Source organism: Myotis daubentonii, chromosome 3 (genome assembly GCF_963259705.1).
Source record: "Myotis daubentonii chromosome 3, mMyoDau2.1, whole genome shotgun sequence".
Lineage (NCBI taxonomy): Eukaryota > Metazoa > Chordata > Mammalia > Chiroptera > Vespertilionidae > Myotis > Myotis daubentonii.
This window is the reverse complement of record NC_081842.1, coordinates 184899878-184920387: the sequence shown is the minus strand read 5'-3', so window position 1 is coordinate 184920387 and position 20510 is coordinate 184899878. Positions and strand designations below refer to the sequence as shown.

The window sequence follows — 20510 nt, the reverse complement described above, 5'->3', positions numbered from 1 at the left end:
GAATGTAAGCAAGGTATGAGCAAGTGTATGGTAGTATGTGCACAGACTGCACCAAAAAAGCAGCCTCATTAGGCAAAATCTTATTAAGAGGCTTATGATACGATTTAAATATACTACAGTGGAAAACTGTCCCTTACTGAGCAAAAAAAGGAAAAGCCACCTTAAAATAATTGACCGTTTTTCTAGCATGTACTCTCTGAGGTTGTCTATATCTAACCAATATATCAGGTGAACAATGGAAAGTAACCGCATGGACATAAAGTATATTCTAAAAAGCATACATAAGCAGGTAGTTTGAAAGATAGCCTTCATTATTTTGGAATAAGTGACTGTTATAGCTCTGATTCAAATGGGAATCGAAAAATACCTAGAAGTTTCATAATCATTGCATGATGGGACCCAAAGTGAGTACTCAGTGCAAGATAGTGAAGGAATGGCTTAGAGCCAGATAAATTTTATTTCTAACCCTTGTACTTACGATGTGTCTCATCTTGAAACAGGCACTTAACCTTTCTTACCTCATTTCCTCATTTGTAAAATGGGAACAATAATTTACTTTATAGGGTTGTAATAATTAGGAATTATATTTATTAGTTATTTCATACTTTAGGAGACTTGGAAGGCCATACACTTGAGATTTTTATATTAATAGAAAGAAAAGAAAATCCCTCTTAAGTGACAATAACCTTGAGTATTAGACATTTGTGGATTAAGAATAAGAACTTTGAATTAAGATTTAAAGTCATCACTTCACCAACTTACACACCTATGCATGTGACCAATATACAAGTACATTCAGTTTAATAACCACACTTATTAACTACCTATTATATGTATGGTATTTTTCTACATACTGAGTATTAGAAGGTGAGTAAGACACCCTCTCAACCTTCAAGGAACTAATGAGAAAATACCATGTACAGAGCATAATAGGATATGATGCATAATAAAGGAACAAAAGAAATAGTAAATTAGACTTGGAAATTAATAAGTACCAAGATAAACCGAGCACCATTTTCAGAAAGTTACTCTGGAAGAGTCAAGCAGACTTTCATTAACAAGTTGAAGACTAGATTTCCTAATAAACCTTTCCAAAACAAAACAAATAGGTTGCTGGATTAAATACTTTAAAAAAAAAAACATACTTTGGAATGCAGAGTTTCACTGGTGAGAAAGTAAAGGGAAATCTACAGAGATAAAAAACGAGGGAAAGTGAGTGCTGCTCTGGGGAGCATCCCCTGGTCCCTACTATATTAGTTTCCTGGGGCTGCCATAGCAAAGTACCACAACTGGGCGGCTTAAACAACAGGAATGTACTGCCTCACACTGCTAAGTGCCAGAAGCCGGAGATGAGTTGGGTCCTTCTGAGGCTCAAGGAGAATCTTTTCCATTCCTTTCCCCTGGTAGCCTCAGGCGTTTCTTAGCTGCAGATAGTGGTCTCCCTGCATCTTTACATTATCTTCCCTCTATGTATGTCTGCCTCTGCATATACATTTCCACCTTGATAAGGACACCAGTTATAATGATTTGGGGCCCACTAAAAATCTTAATTTGATTATCTGCAAAGACTCGTATTTCCAAATAAGATCACGTTCACAGGTACTGGAGGCTAGGACTGCAACATTTGGGTGTGGGGGGGGGAGCAAATAGGGAGGGACATAATTCAATCCATAACACCTGTTAACCTAAAGTTTTAGTTTTAAAGAGATTTAACGGGAGGATAAAAGATAATGCTTATCCCTGGCCAGTATAGTTCAGCTGGCTGGGCGTTGTCCCATACACCAAAAGTTTGCTGGTTTGATTCCCCATCATCGATGTTTCTCTCTCTCTCTAAAAAAAAAATCAATAATAAATAAATAAATAAATAAATAAAGACAATGCTTAGGTCAACAACTTTTAACCCTTTTCACTTCATGGCACCCATAAAATAATTACTAAGATTCTGAGGCACACCAAAGAATATATTTTTTGTTCTCCTGGCAAAAAAAAAAAAAAAAAAAGTATAATTGTGATTGATTTACCAAAAAAAAAAAAAAAAAGTAATTATCTACCCTTTTTGCTCCAAAGCGACTTTTTAAAAAATCAGGTGTCTATCCTATATAATAAAGAGATAATATGCAAATGGTCATCATGCCCTCATGCCATCACGCTGTAACGGCTCACTCAACACTGGGGAGAGAGGAATGGAGACCAGCCAGGCTGTGGCCAAGGAGAGGGACAAGCCGCCCACCCCACCCTCCAGGGTGCCAGTAGCTGCGCCTGCGGCCTGGCCCTGGAGAGGGACAAGCCGCCTGCCCCACGGCCCTGGGTGCCTGCAGCTGCGGCTGGCCCGGGTGAAACCAGCCTGGGTCCTGGGTGCCGTCGGCTGGCCCGGGTGAAACTAGCCTGGGTCCTGGGTGCCTGTGACCATCCAGAGGAGGGAATCCTGGGTCTCAGGTGTAGGATGAGGCAGCAGGGGAGCAGTTAGGGGCAATCAGTGAGGCAGGCAGGCAAGCAGTTAGAAGCCAGCGGTCCTGGATTGTGAGAGGCAGTTGGATATCCCCTGAGGAATTCCAGATTGGAGAGGGTGCAGGCCAGACTGAGGGACACCCCTCCACCCCTTGCACAAATTTCATGCACTGGGCCTCTAGTGCTTGTATATAAGGATTTCTGGTACCAAGAATTAAACAATCAGAGGCAACCTTATTATGTGAGATGACCAATAAGATGTAACTCTATTATATGACCTGTATATTTATGGTTCAAGAAGGGCATTCACATCAGACAGCTCTTGTTGTGTTGGCTGTTGTCATTTTTTTAAAAATATATTTTATTGATTTTTGACAGAGAGGAAGGGAGAGAGATAGAGAGTTAGAAACATCGATGAGAGAGAAACATCGATCAGCTGCCTCCAGCACATCTCCTACTGGGGATGTGCCCGCAACCCAGGTACATGCCCTTGACCGGAATCGAACCTGGGACCTTTCAGTCCGCAGGCCGACGGTCTATCCACTGAGCCAAACCGGTTTTGGCGGCTGTTGTCATTTTTAAAAAATATATTTTATTAATTTTTTACAGAGAGGAAGGGAGAGTGATAGAGAGTTAGAAACATTGATGAGAAAGAAACACTGGTCACCTGCCTCCCACACCTCTCCCTCCCCCCCCACCCCCCCGCACTGTGGATGTGCCTGCAACCAAGGTACGTGCTCTTGACTGGAATTGAACCCGGGACCCTTCAGTTTGCAGGCCGACACTCTATCCACCGAGCCAAACCAGTCAGGGCTGTTGTCATTTTTTTATTTGATGATGTAAAGGAAAAGAGGTCAGTGCCCCTGACTAAATAGGTATTAAATGTTTCAAAAATTCTTGGAGCACACCAGTTGAAAATCGCTGGTTTGAAATATTCCTGCAGCCCTGGCCAGTTTTCTCTGTGGTTAGAGCAAAGGCCTGTGAACAGAAGGGTCTCAGGTTTGATTCCTGGTCAAGGGCACCTACCTCAGTTGTAGGTCCCCACCCTGGTAGGTGCGCCTAGGGGCGTGTGCAGGGGGCAGCCAATCCATGTGTCTCTCTCACCACATCAATGTCTCTCTCTCTCACTCTCCCTACTCCTCGGCCTCCACTCTCTCTAGAAATCAATGGAAAAAATATCCTCAGGTGAGGATTTAATTAATTAAAATACTCCTTAAAAAGGAAACTCCTGGTACCAATGACTTCACTGGTTAATTTTATCAAATTTTTATTTTTTTTTTATTTATTTTTTTTTTATAATTTTTAAAATATATTTTATTGATTTTTTACAGAGAGGAAGGGAGAGGGATAGAGAGTTAGAAACATTGATGAGAGAGAAACATCAATCAGCTGCCTCTTGCACACCCCCTACTGGGGATGTGCCCGCAACCAAGGTACATGCCCTTGGCCAGAATCGAACCTGGGACCCTTCAGTCCGCAGACTGACACTCTATCCACTGAGCCAAACCAGCTAGGGCAATTTTATCAAATTTTTAAGGAAGAACCAATGCTAACCTTATACAAAATCTTTCAGAAAAAAAGAGGAAGTATAAATACTTTCCAACTCATTTTATGACATCAGCATTACTCCCCTGTCTCCCCTCTGAGGTTTGATGGTCTGATCGATGATTCTCTGTCTCTGGATCTGTTTTTGTTCATCAATTTATGTTGTTCATTATATTGCCCAAATGAGTGAGATCATGTGGTATTTATCTTTCTCCAACTGACTTATTTCACTTAGCACAATGCTCTTCAGATCCATCCATGCTGTTGCAAATGGTAGAAGTTCCTTCCTCTTTACAGCAGCGTAGTATTCCATTGTGTAAATATACCACAGTTCTTTAATCCACTCATCTGCTGATGGGCACTTAGGGTGTTTCCAAATCTTAACTACTGTAAATTGTGCTGCTATGAACATAGAAGTGCATACATCCTTTCTGATTGGTATTTCTGGTTTCTTGGGATATCTATTTATATAAAAACCCCAGGTGTAACGTCATGACCAAGGCTCGACCAACCAGAAGGAAGTCAGTCCTGCAGGTGTTGTCTTGGAAACGGCTGCACCCTCCCCGAGCTGTTTCCTGCGAGGGCGGTGTGGTTTCAGGCAGGAACCCGCCCTTGGAGCATGGACACACTGAGTCCTGGGTCCTCTTAGCAACAGTTGTGCCCTCCCCGAGCTGTTTCCTGGGAGGGCGAGGTTTGAGGCAGGAACCGGCCCTTGGAGTGTGGAGGCATATCTTTATAAAGTTTTAATACATTATATTAGAGGTTGTGATAGTACTGTTTTACCCCCAGTGTCTACAGGAATTGCTGCAAATTTACTTCTCGGTGGAAGCACCTTTCATTCCCAATATAAATTACCTATTCCACTAAATGAAACTTCAATTTCTAGACTCAATATAAACAGTGAAGTTGCTAAAACTATTAAAAAGGCCCAACTTCTCATTATTGATGAATGCACCATGGCATCCAGTCATGCTATAAACGCCGTAGACAGATTAATAAGAGAAATTTGAATGTTGTATTTGGTGGGAAAGTTCTCCTTCTTGGAGGGGATTTTCGACAAAGTCTCAGTATTGTACCACATGCTATATGATTGGCCCTAGTATAAACGAGTTTAAAGTACTGCAATGTTTGGGGATGTTTCAGAAAGTTGTCTCTTACAACAAACATGAGATCAGAGGATTCTGCTTATAGTGAATGGTTAGTAAAACTTGGAGATGGCAAACTTGATAGCAGTTTTCATTTAGGAATGGATATTATTGAAAGCCCCTATGAAATGATTTGTAGTGGATCTATTATTGAAGCTATCTTTGGAAATACTGTATCTATAGATAATATTAAAAATATATCTAAATGTGCAATTCTTTGTCCAAAAAATGAGCATGTTCAAAAATTAAATGAAGAAATTTTGGATATACTCGATGGAAATTTTCACACATATTTGAGTGATGATTCCATTGATTCCACAGAAGATGCTGAAAAGGAAAATTTTCCCATCAAATTTCTTAATAGTATTACTCCTTTGGGAATGCCATGTCATAAATTAAAATTGAAAGTGGATGCAATCATCATGCTATTGAGAAATCTTAATAGTAAATGGGGTCTTTGTAATGGTACCAGATTTATTATCAAAAGATTACGACCAAACATTATCGAAGCTGAAGTATTAACAGGATCTGCAGAGGGAGAGGTTGTTCTGATTCCAAGAATTGATTTGTCCCTATCTGACACTGGCCTCCCATTTAAATTGATTCAATGACAGTTTCCTGTGATGCCAGCATTTGTGATGACTATTAATAAATCACAAGGACAAACTCTAGATAAAGTAGGCATATTCCTTCCTGAACCCGTTTTCGCACATGGTCAGCTGTTTTCTCTCGAGTTTGAAGAGCATGTGATGTTAAAGTTAAAGTTCTAAATACTTCAGCACAAGAAAAATTAGTCAAGCACTCTGAAAGTGTTTTCATTCTTAATGTGGTGTAAAGGGAGATATTAGAATAAGTTTAATCACTTTATCAGTCATTGTTTGCATTACTGTTGTTTTTATATCATGTTTTTGTTGTTTTTATATCATGGTTTTGTTGTTTTCATCTCATGTTTTTGTCTTTTTTATATCATACCTCTGTTGTTATATCCTATTGTTACTGTTTATTTATTAATAAATTTATATATTATTTTCATATACATTTTACTAATTTCCTTTCATCTCTCACACTTCTATTATAGAGAAAGGGCAAATAGCAATATTGAAATATTTCTGCTAATTAATTCCCTTTTAATGTGCATGAATTTCGTGCACTGGGCTACTAGTATTCCTAGAATTAGGATCACTGGGTCAAATGAGAGTTCCATTTTTAGTTTGTTGAAGAAACTCCATATTGTTCTCCACAGTGGCTGCACCAGTCTGTATTCCCACCAGCAGTGCATGAGGGTTCCTTTTTCTCCACATCCTCCCCAGCACTTGTCATTTGTTGATTTGTTGATAATAGCCGTTCTGACAGGTGTGAGATGGTACCTCATTGTCATTTTGATTTGCATCTCTCAGATGATTAGTGACTTTGAGCATGTTTTCATATATCTCTTGGCCTTCTGTATGTCTTCTTTGTAAAAATATCTATTTAGGTCCATTGCCCATTTTTTGATTGGGTTGTTTATCTTCCTTTTGTTAAGTTGTATGAGTTCCCTGTAAATGTTGGAGATTAAACCCTTATTGGTGATAACATTGGCAAATATGTTCTCCCACGTGGTGGGCTTTCTTGTTTTGTTGATGGTTTCTTTTGCTGTGCAGAGGCTTTTTTTTTTTTGGATGTAGCCCCATTTGTTTATTTTCTCTTTATTTAAAAAAATATATTTTATTGATTTTTTTACAGAGAGGAAGGGAGAGGGATAGAGAGTTAGAAACATCGATGAGAGAGAAGCATTGATCAGCTGCCTCCTGCACACCCCCTACTGGGGATGTGCCTGCAACCAAGGTACATGCCCTTGACCGGAATCGAACCCGGGACTCTTTAGTCCCCAGGCCAACGCTCTAGCCAGTGAGCCAAACTGGTTAGGGCTGTATATTTTCTCTTTAGTTTCCATTGCCCTAGGAGCTGAATCAGTGAAGAAATTGCTTAGGCATATGTCTGAGATATTGCTGCCTGTGGATTCCTCTAAGATTTTTATGGTTCCCTGTCTCACATTTAAGTCTTTTATCCATTTTGAGGTTATTTTTGTGTATGGTGTAAGTTGATGGTCTAGTTTCATTTTTTTGCATGTATCTGTACAATTTTCCCAACACCATTTATTGAAGAGACTGTCTTGATTCCATTGTATGCTCTTGCCTCCTTTGTCAAATATTGAGCATAGTGGTTTGGGTCGATTTCTGGGTTCTCTATTCTATTCCATTGGTCTATATGTCTATTCTTGTGCCAGTACCAGGCAGTTTTGAGAACAGTGGCTTTGCAATATAGCTTGGTATCTGGTATTGTGATCCCTCATACTTTGTTCTTCTTTCTCAGGATTGCTGCAGCTATTTGGCGTCTTTTCTTTATTCCAGATGATTTTTTGGAGTATTCGTTCTAGGTCTGTGAAATATTCTGTTGGTATTTTAATGCGGAGTGCATTGAATCTATAGATTGCTTTGGGTAGTATGGACATTTTAATGATGTTGATTCTACCAATCCATAAACATGGTATGTTCTTCCATCTCTTTATGTCTTCCTCTATCTCTTTTTTCAGTGTCCTGTAGTTTTCTGAGTACAGGTCTTTTACTTCCTTAGTTAAGTTTATTCCTAGGTATCTTAATTTTTTTTTGGTGCAAGGTAAATAGGATTGTTTCTTAATCTCTCTTTCTATAAGTTAAATATTGCTGTATAAAAATGCCAGAGCTTTCTGGGCATTAATTTTGTATCCTGCTACAAGATACAATGCTTCTTAATGAAATATTAGCAAATAGAATTCAGCACTATGAATACAGTTTGAGCAAGTAAACTTTAGAGCAGAAGTGCAAGGTTAGTTTAATATTCAAAGGTCAATCATTTTAATTCACTGCATTAGCAAAATTCAGGAGAAAAGTCATATGATTATCTCAATAGATGCATGATAAAAAGTTTAAAAATAGTAATAAAATGGAACTTCTTCAACCTCTGGAGAGCATTTATGCAAAAATGATAACTAACCTCATACTTACTTGTTAGACTATTTTCCCACTTAGATCAGGAACAAGACAAGGGTGCACAGACACTACTTCTAGTCAGTGTTTATTGACTTTCTTAGGCAGTGAAATAAGCAAGAAAAAGAAATAAAAGGCATAGACATTAGAAAGGAAATTATTTCATGATAACACAAATTTCTTAATGAGAAACTTAGTAAAAACATGTACACACCTGCCCATGGAAAGCCACAAATATTGCTGATAAAATCTGTGAATAAGTGGAGAAATATACTAGGTTTGTGGATTAGAAAGCCCAGTACCACTAATCTCAAATTGATTAATGGATTTAACAGAATCACATTCAAATGCCTAGGCAGTGATGGCGAACCTTTTGAGCTCAGCATGTCAGCATTTTGAAAAACCCTAACTTAACTCTGGTGCCGTGTCACATATAGAAATTTTTTGATACTTGCGACCATAGTAAAACAAAGACTTATATTTTTGATATTTATTTTATATATTTAAATGCCATTTAACAAAGAAAAATCAACCAAAAAAATGAGCTCGTGTGTCACCTCTGACACGCGTGTCATAGGTTCGCCATCACTGGCCTAGAGACTATTTTTTGGTAGAAAGTAAGAAGCTGATTTATATTATAATGCAGGGTACCTATCAGAGTCAAAATAATTTTAAAGAGAACAATAAAGGTGGAGGACTAACTTTACTTAATTCTAATATATATTATAATCCTTTCACTAATAACAGAAACCCAAATTAGAAAGAAAGAAGTAAAATTACCTCTGTCTACAAATAATATGATCTTATATGTAGAAAACCCAAAAGGTTCTACACATGCGTGCACACGCGTGTGTGCGCGCGCACACACACACCCCACAAACTTAGAGCTAATAAATAACCTCAGCAAAGTTGCAGTATACAAAATCAACACACACACACACAAAGTTGCATTCCTATACACTAGCAATGAACAACACAAAAAGGAAATTAAGATAATTCCATTTACAATAGCATCAAGAGGAATAAAATAATTAGGAAAAAATTTAACCAAAGAGATGAAAGTTTTGTACAATAAAAATTACAAAATATTGCCGAAAAGAATTTAAAAATAAAAAATAAAATAAAACATAAATAAATGGAAAGACATCCCATGTTTATGTATTGGAAAACTTAATATTGTTAAGATGACAGTGCCATCCAAAGTGATCTACTGATTCATTGCAAGCAATCGACAGAAAGGGGTGTGAAGTGGCATTTCATGATTGTGATTTGCATTTCCCTAATGACCAATGTGTTAAGCATCATTTCATGTGCTTATTGGCCATTTGTATATCTTCTTACAAGTAATATCTATTCAATTCTTGTGCCCATTTTAAAATTGAGTTGTTTGGGTTTTTTTGTAGAGCTGTAGACATTCTTTTTTTAAAAAAATATTTTTATTGATTTCATAGAAACATCAATGATGAGAGAGAATCACTGATTGGCTGCCTCCTGCACGCCCCCACTGGGAATTGAGCCCGCAACCCAGGCATGTGCCCTCACTGTGAATCAAACCAGGACCTCTTGGTTCATAGGTCGATGCTCAACAGTAAGCTACACCAGCTGGGCTAATTGTAGACATTCTTTATTTATTTGTTTATTTGTTTGTTTGTTTATTTATTTATTTATTTATTTATTTATTTATTATTATTTTTTTTAATATATTTTATTGATTTTTTACAGAGAGGAAGGGAGAGAGATAGAGAGTTAGAAACATCGATGAGAGAGAAGCATCGATCAGCTGCCTCCTGCACATCTCCTACTGGGGATGTGCCCACAACCCAGGTACATGCCCTTGACCGGAATCGAGCCTGGGACCTTTCAGTCCGCAAGCCGACGGTCTATCCACTGAGCCAAACCGGTTTTGGCTATTTATTTATTTTTTTAATTAAATCTTTATTGTTCAGATTATTACAGTTGTTCCTCCTTTTTCCCCCCATAGCTCCCCTCCACCCGGTTCCCACCCCACCCTCTGCCCTTAACCCCCCCGCCCCCCCCCCACTGTCCTCATCCACAGGTGCACAATTTTTGTCCAGTCTCTTCCCGCATCCCCCACACCCCTTTCCCCCTGAAGAATAGTCAGTCCACTCCCTTTCTATGCCCCTGATTCTGTTATATTCACCAGTTTATTCTGTTCATCAGATTATTTATTCACTTGATTTTTAGATTCACTTGTTGATAGATGCGTATTTGTTGTTCATAATTTTTATCTTTCCCTTTTTCTTCTTCTTCCTCTTCTTAAAGGATACCTTTCAGCATTTCATGTAATACTGGTTTGGTGGTGATGAACTCTTTTAGCTTTTTCTTATCTGTGAAGCTCTTTATCTGACCTTCAATTCTGAATGATAGCTTTGCTGGATAAAGTAATCTTGGTTGTAGGTTCTTGCTATTCATCACTTTGAATATTTCTTGCCACTCTTCTGGCCTGCAAAGTTTCTGTTGAGAAATCAGCTGACAGTCGTATGGGTACTCCCTTGTAGGTAACTGAGTTTCTTTCTCTTGCTGCTTTTAGGATTCTCTCTTTGTCTTTTGCCCTTGGCATTTTAATTATGATGTGTCTTGGTGTGGACCTCTTTGGATTCCTTTTGTTTGGGGTTCTCTGCGCTTCCTGGACTTGTAAGTCTATTTATTTCACCAGGTGGGGGAAGTTTTCTGTCATTATTTCTTCAAATAGGTTTTCAATATCTTGCTCTCGCTCATCTTCTGGCACCCCTATAATTCGGTTGTTGGTACGCTTGAAGCTGTCCCAGAGGCTCCTTACACTACCTTCGTATTTTCGTATTCTTTTTTCATTTTGCTTTTCCGGTTGGGTGTTTTTTGCTTCTTCGCATTTCAAATCTTTGACTTGATTCTTGCGCTCCTCTGATCTGCTGTTGGGAGTCTGTATAATATTCTTTATTTCAGTCAGTGTATGCTTAATTTCTAATTGGTTCTTTATCACAACATCGAGGGTCTCATTAGATTTCTTGCAGATCTCATTAAGTTTATCGGCAGTTTCTAGAAGATTATTGAAAGACCTTAAAAGTGTGGTTCTGAATTCTATATCCTCCATCGACATTTGTGTCCTGTTTCTTTGTCTCCGCATTTTTTATGCTTTCTTGGTGCACCCCCTAGTGGTCTTTGTGCGCAGTCTTGTTGTAGTTAAGCCTTGATTGTTGTAGGAAATACTGGGGGTGATTTGACCTCCAGGCCAACTGGCTGTGAGAATCAGCTGTGTCTGCAGTGGGAGAACTTTTGTCCTCTAGGGAGATGCTAATCTAGCCCTTGCCTGAGGCTATCCGGCAAATGGCTCTGTGCAGGGCTTGTGCAGGGTGGGTCCAAGGGGATCAACAGGGCAGGCCAAGCGAGCAGTTATGGCTGCTCTCAGTCCCGTTCCCAGAGGCTCTGCCTCTCAGAGTCCCAGCAACCACTGCAAACCTCGGAGAGAAAGCTGCCCTCGAGTTCTGACTGATGCCAGTCAGTCCCGCTTCTCCCGTTTGAGTCTGGGCCCCTAGAGACTCGCCAATTGAAACAGACAACCGCACCCTCAGCCACCAGCCCGCTCCATGCGCACCTCCACACCTTTGTATTTTCCCCACTGCGCTTCCTCTGAGTCTCGGTATGGTGTTCTCTTTCCTTCTAGTTGAAGAATTTCCCCTCAGCCAGCCTTCCTGTGGTTCTGGGTGATGTCCGTTCCGTCTTTTAGTTGTATTTTTGAAGTGGTTGTGCGAGGCAGCAATCTCTGGTGTTTACCTATGCCGCCATCTTGGTTCTTCTCTGTAGACATTCTTTAAATATTTTGTTGACTCCTCATCTAACGTGATTTGCAAATATTTTCACCTATTCTGTGGGTTGTCTTTTTCATTCTTTTGATAGTATTCTTTGATGCATGATGATTTTTAATATTTACAAAGTTCCTTTTATTTCCTTGTTGCTGGTGTTTTTGATGTTATATCTAATAAATCATTGCAAGATCCAATGTTATGAAGCTTTCCCCCTATGCTTTATACTAAGAATTTTATGGTTTTTGTTTTTACATTTAGGTATTTGATCCATTTTGAGTTAATTTTTGTCTGAGGTCTATGGTAAGGGTTCAACTTCATTCTTTTGCATATGGATATAGTTTTTCCAGCACCATTTGTTGAAAAGACTATTCTTTCCCCCATTGAATGAGCTTGGCACCATTATTGAAAACCATTTGACCACTTCTTTCATTTGGGACCTGTTTCTTTGTCTCCACATTTGGCTACTTCCCTGTGTTGTTGTTTTTTTCTTTTAATGTGCCTCAGGCATGAAACAGCTCTGGCCACCAAGACAGGCATCAAGCTAGGATGAACTAAGGACTGCATGTCTGCTCTGCCCCTGATTGATATAAGAGCAACACCACCTATCAGGTGTCTCCTTGCCCATTGCCAGGGGGTGCCCTGTGTTTGTTTTTATGTATTAGGTAGAGCTGCTATGTGTCCTGGAATTGGTAGAGTGGCCTGTGTAGGTGTCCTGTAAGGCCCAGTGACTCAGCCTCTCCAGCCTCCTGAGCTGGGCACTCTAGGTGCACTCCTGTGTGGGCTGGGTACAGTCTTGTAGTTGAGACTTGATTGCTGTGGTGTCACTGGGAGGAATTAACCTCCATGCCAATTGACTCTGAGGACCAGCTGTGTCTACAGTGGAAGAGCTGCTATGCAGGAGATAACCCTATGGAGCAGGACTTGCTTCACTGGGGCTTTGGTGTTCACTGAATCTGCCATTGTGTGTGTCACTTGTGGATGTGTAGAGTTGTAATCTGGTATGGTCTATAGCTATCCACCAGGTGCACTGTCAGTCATTGCCTGGGGCCACCCAGCAAGAGCTACAGAGAGATCTGCAGATGGCTGCTATTTGTATTGGGCTAGGCAGTGCCCAGATGAGGCCCAACTGTGAGGCAAGGCTAGCTGGTACTAGTACTGGGTCTTGGGTCTTTTATTGATAGGTTTGAGGCACGCTGATTGTTTAAGAGATTTTAGCAAGTCTGAAGCCTGAGACAGGACAGGCCATTCATATGGAAAAGCAGCTGCAAACAGCTTGGAGGGGGCTGCAAATTGGGGCTAGGCCTCAGGGAATCACCAGGGTAGAGCAAAGAGTGTGGGCCATGCTGATGGAAACTCAGATATGGCTGCCAGTCAGCTCTGCAACAAAGGAGGTCCCAGCACAGGAACAATGACCCCTGTGAAGATCCTATCTGGGACAAAGCTGCCCCAAGTTCCTGCTCTGATGCCAGACAGTCTAGTTCCTCCCCATATGTCCCTGGATTCCCCCAAAGCTGCCGCCCAGTGCTGGAGCTCAGAGGAACCGGGACAGTGTAAGTTTGTGTGGAGGCCCTTTAAGAGAAACACCTGGGACTCCAGCAGCCTCCGTGTCACTCAGTCACAATCCCTGCTGGTTTTTACAGGTGGAAGTTGTGGGGACTTCTCTTCCCAGCTTGGGAACCCTGAGTTTGGAGGCTGGTGTGGGGCTGGGACCCAGTGCTCTTCACAGGCGACCTCTGCAGAAATGATCTCCCATGGGCAGAAGGGGGGGTGGGGGTAAGAGATCAACTGAAGGACTTATATGCATGCATATAAGCATAACCAATGGACATAAGACCCTGGGGGTTAGGGGAGGCCAGGGGATTGTCAAGGGTGGGGGGGAAAAGGAGACATATGTAATACCCTTTGTAATACTTTAAGCAATAAAACTAAACAAAAAATAAGTAAATAAATAAAAGCTAAAAAAATAAATAAATAAAATATAAATATGAAAAAAAAGAAAAGAAAAAAAGAAATGATCTCCCTCCCAATTAAAGAAATGCCACACGTGGGTGTCAGACCAGCCCCTTCTGCGCCTTCACCCCTCCTACCAGTCTCAATGCACTTTCTTCTTTATTTCTTTAGTTGTAGGACTTCCAGTCAGCTAGATTTCAAGTGCTTCTGAATGATGTTTGTTCTATATTTTAGTTGTAATTTTGATGTGGTTGTGGGAGGCAGCGAGTACCAGCGTTTACCTATGTCGCCATCTTGGTTCTCCTTGAGTACTTCTTTTAATCATTCTGTTAGTGTACATCCACAGTGACAAATTTAGTTTTTCTTTATCTGAGAATGTCTTGGTTTCCTCTTAATTCCTGGAGCATATTTTTTCTGGGAATGATTCTGGGTTAAGATTTATTGTCATTCAGCATTTAAAAAGTTTTGCACCACTTCTTTCTGGCTTCCAAGAATTTTAATGAGAAAGCCATTGTCATTTGAATTTTCTCTGATAGATGAGGCATTGTTTCTCTCCATGATTTCAAAATTTTTAACTTGTCTTTAGTTTTCAAAAGTTTGACTATGATGTTTTGATTTGGATTTCCTTTTCTTTCTGGGGTTCATTCAGATTCTTGAATATGTAGGTTTATGTCTTTTGCCATATTTTGGAAATTTTTAGCCATTGTTTCTTCAAGTACTTTTTCAGCTATGCCCTCTTTCTCTTCCCCTTTTAGGACGTAGATCACATAAATATTAGATTTTTTGTTGTAGTCCACAGATTCCTGAGGATCTGTTCATTTTTTCTTTTTAGTCTATTTCTTCTTTGTTGTTCAGATTGAGTTATTTCTATTGTTCTATTTGTAGGTTACTGATTCTTCCCTGTGATCCCTCTATTCTGCTGTTGAGTCCATCCATTGAATTTTTCTTTTGGTTATTATATTTTTCAATTTGAAAATTTCCATTTGGTTCACCTTTACGTTTTCTAATTTTTGCCAAGACTTTCTGTTTTTTCATTTGTTTCAAGCATATTTTGTTCAATGAAGTATTTTTGTGATGGTTGCTTTAAAAGGTCTAATACAGTGGTCGGCAAACTGTGGCTCGAGAGCCACATGAGGCTCTTTGGCCCTTTGAGTGTGACTCTTCCACAAAATACCACATGAGGGTGCGCACATACAGCGCGATGGAAACTTCGTGGCCCATGCGCAGAAGTCGGTTTTCGGAAAGGAGATAGACAAAACAAGTATACAAGACGAGTGTGGATGGGTGAGTTGGAAGGGGTCAACCTCAGTGAACGTACCTCAATCAGATTGAGGACGTTTTTAGCAAAGGCTAGCTTAGGAGTACCCCAATTAAGTTAATAACAATGTACCTACCTATATAGTTTAAGTTTAAAAAATTTGGCTCTCAAAAGAAATTTCAGTCATTGTACTGTTGATATTTGGCTCTGTTGACTAATGAGTTTGTCAACCACTGGTCTAATATGTCTAACATCTCTGTAATTTATGGTTACCAGCTATTGATTGTCCTTTTTTTTTTCATAAATCAGTTTGATATTTTCCTCATTCTGGGTAGGAAGCATGATTTTTCACTGACACTTGGGTATTGGGGATTGTGTGTATGAGACTCTGGATTTCATCTGTTTTAGCCAGGTTTCTCTGACGCTGCTATGGCAGAGGAGAAAAGTGGCACATCACCTCATTACTGCCAGGTTGGATTAGAAGTCCAAGTTTCTGATTTGGACTCTGCTGACATGCAGAGTGGGAGCTATTCATTACTGCTGGGCAAGTATGGGAGTTCTGGCTGTCCACTAGTGCTTCAACTGTTACCTCCTGCTTAGGAAAGATAGGAGAGCCTCATTCCTGCTCCCCATGTGACCTGCACTGACAGTACTGGGGCGGAGGGAAGTAGGCTCATTACTGCTGGGCAGTGGTGAAAGTCCTGACTCTCTACTAGGCCTCCTCTGACAGTACCCCCATTTTCATTTTTAAAAAATGTAATGTATTTAAATGTAAATTTATATAACTTAATTTTTAAAGTGTCTATTTCATATAACTGGCTCACAAAATTCTTGAAAATTTAACAATCAGTTTTCATGAGCCAGCAGGAGCTGGCTTCAGCACAACTCTGTTAAAATGCAATGACCTTTGATCCAGCAACTCTACCACTAGGAATCTACCCTAAGGAATTCTAAATTTCTCTTAAATTCATCTGTACAACTGTTTACTTGACATCTCTTATTCTGTGTCTACTAGGCATGTCAAATTTATTATATCCAAAACTAAACCCCTAGTTTTTATTCCATAAAACTTACTTCTTCTCCTGTGTTTTCTATCTCAATAAATGACCCACCATCATCGAAATGCTCAGGTATTAATAATCAGCCTTGACTCCTCTCTTCCTCTTATACCATCTGTACTATTAGCAAATCCTACTTACTGCATCACCAAAATATATTATGAATCTGATGACTTCTTACCTTCTTCATCACTGAACCTCATTGGTTCTACTTAGCTGGTATACCAACCTGTAAAGTAATTACTACGACTTTGGCCAAGACTGAGTTATACCCATCTCTGGGGACCCTACCCAAAGCACCTAGATAAATTGATTCTGGTAAAAATATGATTTTGGTTATAATGTTTCATCATAATCAGTTAATTACTTATTTTATAAATATTAAATAATTTCATACATATATAATATAGGAGACTAAGTAGGAAACTAGGAAAGAAAAATAAACCCAGCATTTAGTGCTTATAATGCTCTATAAAATATTTTCATGTATATCAGGCTTTCAAATATGAGTTAATTTATGTGACCTAACCAAATCTTTTTTTTTAAAGGTATTTTTAATGATCTAAGACAATGCTTAATCTATCTTTTTCATATAGAATGGAATAATGTGATAATATATGCAAATTCATGGCAAATTCCTCTAAATGGAAAAAAATACTCTTTTTCTAAGACTCTTTAATTCACTGCTCACACACTTAAAAGAAAATATAAAAGAAAACCTGTTTTACACCTTTGTGCCAATGTCCTTTCAAACCTTTTTTAGTTTATTGCTGATTTCTCTGGTTTCTTCACTAGTCCCATGAGAGAATAGTTTTCTTCATTTGAAATATATAACTGCCAAATAGGACATAGTTCTAAACTTGAAACTTTCAGAGTCTTATAAAAGTTACTCGACTTTTTAACTGCAGTAACTATTTTACATTCAAAATTTTAGAAAAATCATAACTCTTTAAAAGAGATAAGCACTCTCCATTTAAACACATAGGATTATTAATGTTCAAGAAACTAATGTCTGTTAGATGCAATTTATATATTCAATACACATTTGAGTACCACTACATCTGAGGACTGTGATGGGTGCTGAAACAGTTAAGAAGACAAACTTGTTTTTTGCTACTTGAAATCACAGTTTTGGCCTATTTATGCAGATATTCTTTGTACTGTCTACATATGACCTAGATTCTTTTTAAAAAATAGTTTTCATTGATTTTTAGAGAGAGAAGAAGGGAGAGGGAGAGAGAAATATAAACATTGATGAGAGAGAATCATTGATCAGCTGCTTCCTGCATGCTCCCTACTGGGGATCCAGTCTGCAACCCAGATTTGTGCCCTGACTGAGAATCAAACCAGGGACCTCTTGGTGCTTGGGAAGAGGCTCAATCCACTGAGCCATACCAGCCCCACTGACCTAGATTCTTAAACACTAGAGGCCTGGTGCATGAAATTCGTGCATGGGAGGGGGGGGTCCCTCAGCCCAGCCTGCACCCTCTCTAATTTGGGATCCCTCTCATAATCCGGAACCACTGGCTCCTAACCGCTTGCCTGCCTGATGCCCCTAACTGCTCCCCGCTCCTGGCCTGAGCCCCCTAACTGCCTACCTGCTCTCCCTTCCTCTCCGTGACCTTCAGACCCTGGCGCAGGTGTGCTGAGAGCTCTCTACCGCGGCCCTGCCCCATCCTGATTGGTTGTTACATAACAGTGTACCGGACAATTTGCATATTCCTCTATTATTAGTATAGATTTTTTTTTTCATCCAACCCCCAATAGCTCACTCCCTTGTCTTTCAGTTCTAACGGTGCTAATGACTTTGGCTATCTTTGCTTCTTGATATCCTCTTCTTCCCTTAAACTTGTCCACATCTCTGAAATAGTCCCTTTATAAAACTATCTTAATTTAAATCCTCTTGAACATGCAATGCATTCTGAATGAAGGTTGATGTTAGAAATATTCAGATTTTGCTTAACTATTGACTTGTTTTGGTAAATGCTTTAAAGAGCTGGCTGCTTATCTTCTAAAGTACCATTCCCATCACCTCCTCTACTGTCAACCTCAACTTTGTCTTTGTTTCCTTAATAACTTTTACCTATAATTTATTTTTTTACTTGCTTATTTACAATCTTCTCCAGTAGGCTATAAGTTACATAGGGCAAAAACCATGTTTATTTTTTTACTATTGTATTCCTTGTGACCAGCATATAAAAGATGCTTAATAAACATTTGCTCAGCCACTTATTCAACAAATATTCAACACGTACCTACCATGTACCAGGCTCTGTTTAAGATTCTGAAAACAGAAAAAATAAACCAAGTCCCTTCTCTTATGAAATGAATAAATAATTATATTCCAAATATGAATCTAAGAGATATTCACAGCCCTTACATGAAGAAAGCATTCTATGGACAAGTAAATTTGGGAAACAGTTACACAAAAGTTGTATTGACTTTTTTGTTGAAGGTTTCACCAGTTACTTTAATAAGCAAATGTGAATTCATAGGAGGAGATAGATATATATGCAGTGTTTCATAAGTTCTTTTATCACAGAACCCATCTTTATGAAGTTGAATTTATTAGGGTGACATTGATTAATAAAAATATATAGGTTTCAGGTCTACAATTCTATAATACATCATCTGTATATTGCAGCGTGTGTTCACCACTGCAAGTCAAGTGTCCTTCCATCACCATTTATCCCGACTTTATCCTCTTTTATCTCCCCCACTCCCTTCGCTTCTGGTAGTCACCATACTGTTCAGAACCCACTTTTCAATGAGAAAAGATAAATATTTCAAAATAGGCCATATTTAGAAGGGGGGCATGGCTGTTGTTTTAGATTTTTAAGTGGGTCAGGAAAAATTTTATTAGAGGTACAATGTCCCTCTCTCTTATTCCTCTCCTACTTATTATCCTTTAATCAATTTATTTAAATATACAACACAAATTATTATTATTTAAGAGCAGGTTATGCCTCTTTTTGAAGATATAACACAAATTTAAAGTTTTGCAGTCGATTCATGAGATGATATGTAATTAAAGCAGATCTTCAGTATAATAGTTTGCTTCTCAAAGGTTGTACGCAATATTGAAAAACTTAACATGATTTCAAATCCATCCATATTTAATTTAGTTTTATACCAACATAGCCTTAATCCACCTTACTGATTCACCAGGAGAGACTACTGCACAAACCATATACTTTTTCATTTCCATGTGTTCTTTTTTCCCCAGAAGTCCTACTTCCACCTCTTAATCTGTGTCTTTGAAAAAAAATGTATGATCTCTGAGTCTCAGTCTATGAAATGAGATAATAATAGCTATCTCAAAAGATTATAAAAGATCATACATATAAATCCTCTTATGAGTGGGAGGTTACAGATAAGCTAGGGGAACAGGTTAGCATGATGGATGTGGTAATGGATTAGAGTAGGAGACATCAGTAAGAATGCATGTTTAATTCATATAGATACAGAAGATTAAATATAGAAATATGTATCACAATGTGTATATATGTAAGTTGGGTTAGTGTATGCACACATACTTCTTTGTTCTGTCAGCTGAGAGGGCTTAGAAGAAATTACACCCTAAACACAATGAGCACATTTAGCACCTAGATCTTGGCTTCTAATGCTATTTTTCATGAAAAAGGAACTAGGGCTCCTTGGAGAGATAGATGATTCTAGGACTGTGGTAAAAAATATACAAGATAAGCCTATCTCATCTTATGGTATTAGAAGGTAGGAATTATTACACACACACACACACACACACACACACACACACACACACACACACATTAATGGGATATGTAAGAAGGGCATAGGAGCCAACTGAAAGAACTCCTAATGGCCAAAGCTGGAACAATTTGAGCAAAAAAATAAATATACATCAATTACAACCCAAAGTATAAAATAAATATCCATGATTCCATACTGATGTAAATAAATGACTGAATAAATTAATAAGTAGAGGGAAGTAGAAAGATCTCCCACGCAGAAGAATTCCAAAGAAATATTGGACATATTCCAATCTAAAGAAAGAGGAGCACAAGTTCCCACTTCTTCAATGTGGGCTGCACATAGTGACTTTCTTCCAAATAGTACCATATAGAAAGGGGTAAAAAAATAATAGCTTTATAGTGAAGAAGTCTGACTAACACTACTTTAATCAGGTGATCAGGGTCAACATCAATAGTCATAAGTCATGTTGGCGGTATGTAACCTTAATATGATATAATGAAAAGGACACTTTACATTTGTAATGTCCCTCAAAAATGTCCCAAACTCACAACATTGCATACTTA

General features: G+C 38.8%; 1 protein-coding gene and 1 pseudogene across 1 annotated transcript in view; one reads left to right on the top strand and one right to left on the bottom strand.

Moving 5' to 3' along the window:
- LOC132231104 (calmodulin-like) overlaps window positions 1–20510 on the top strand; it is a 428233-nt gene that overhangs the window by 14727 nt on the left and 392996 nt on the right. The gene's annotated exons all lie outside the window — the stretch shown is intronic.
- On the bottom strand, window positions 12438–12582 carry LOC132232227 (small nucleolar RNA SNORA48; annotated as a pseudogene).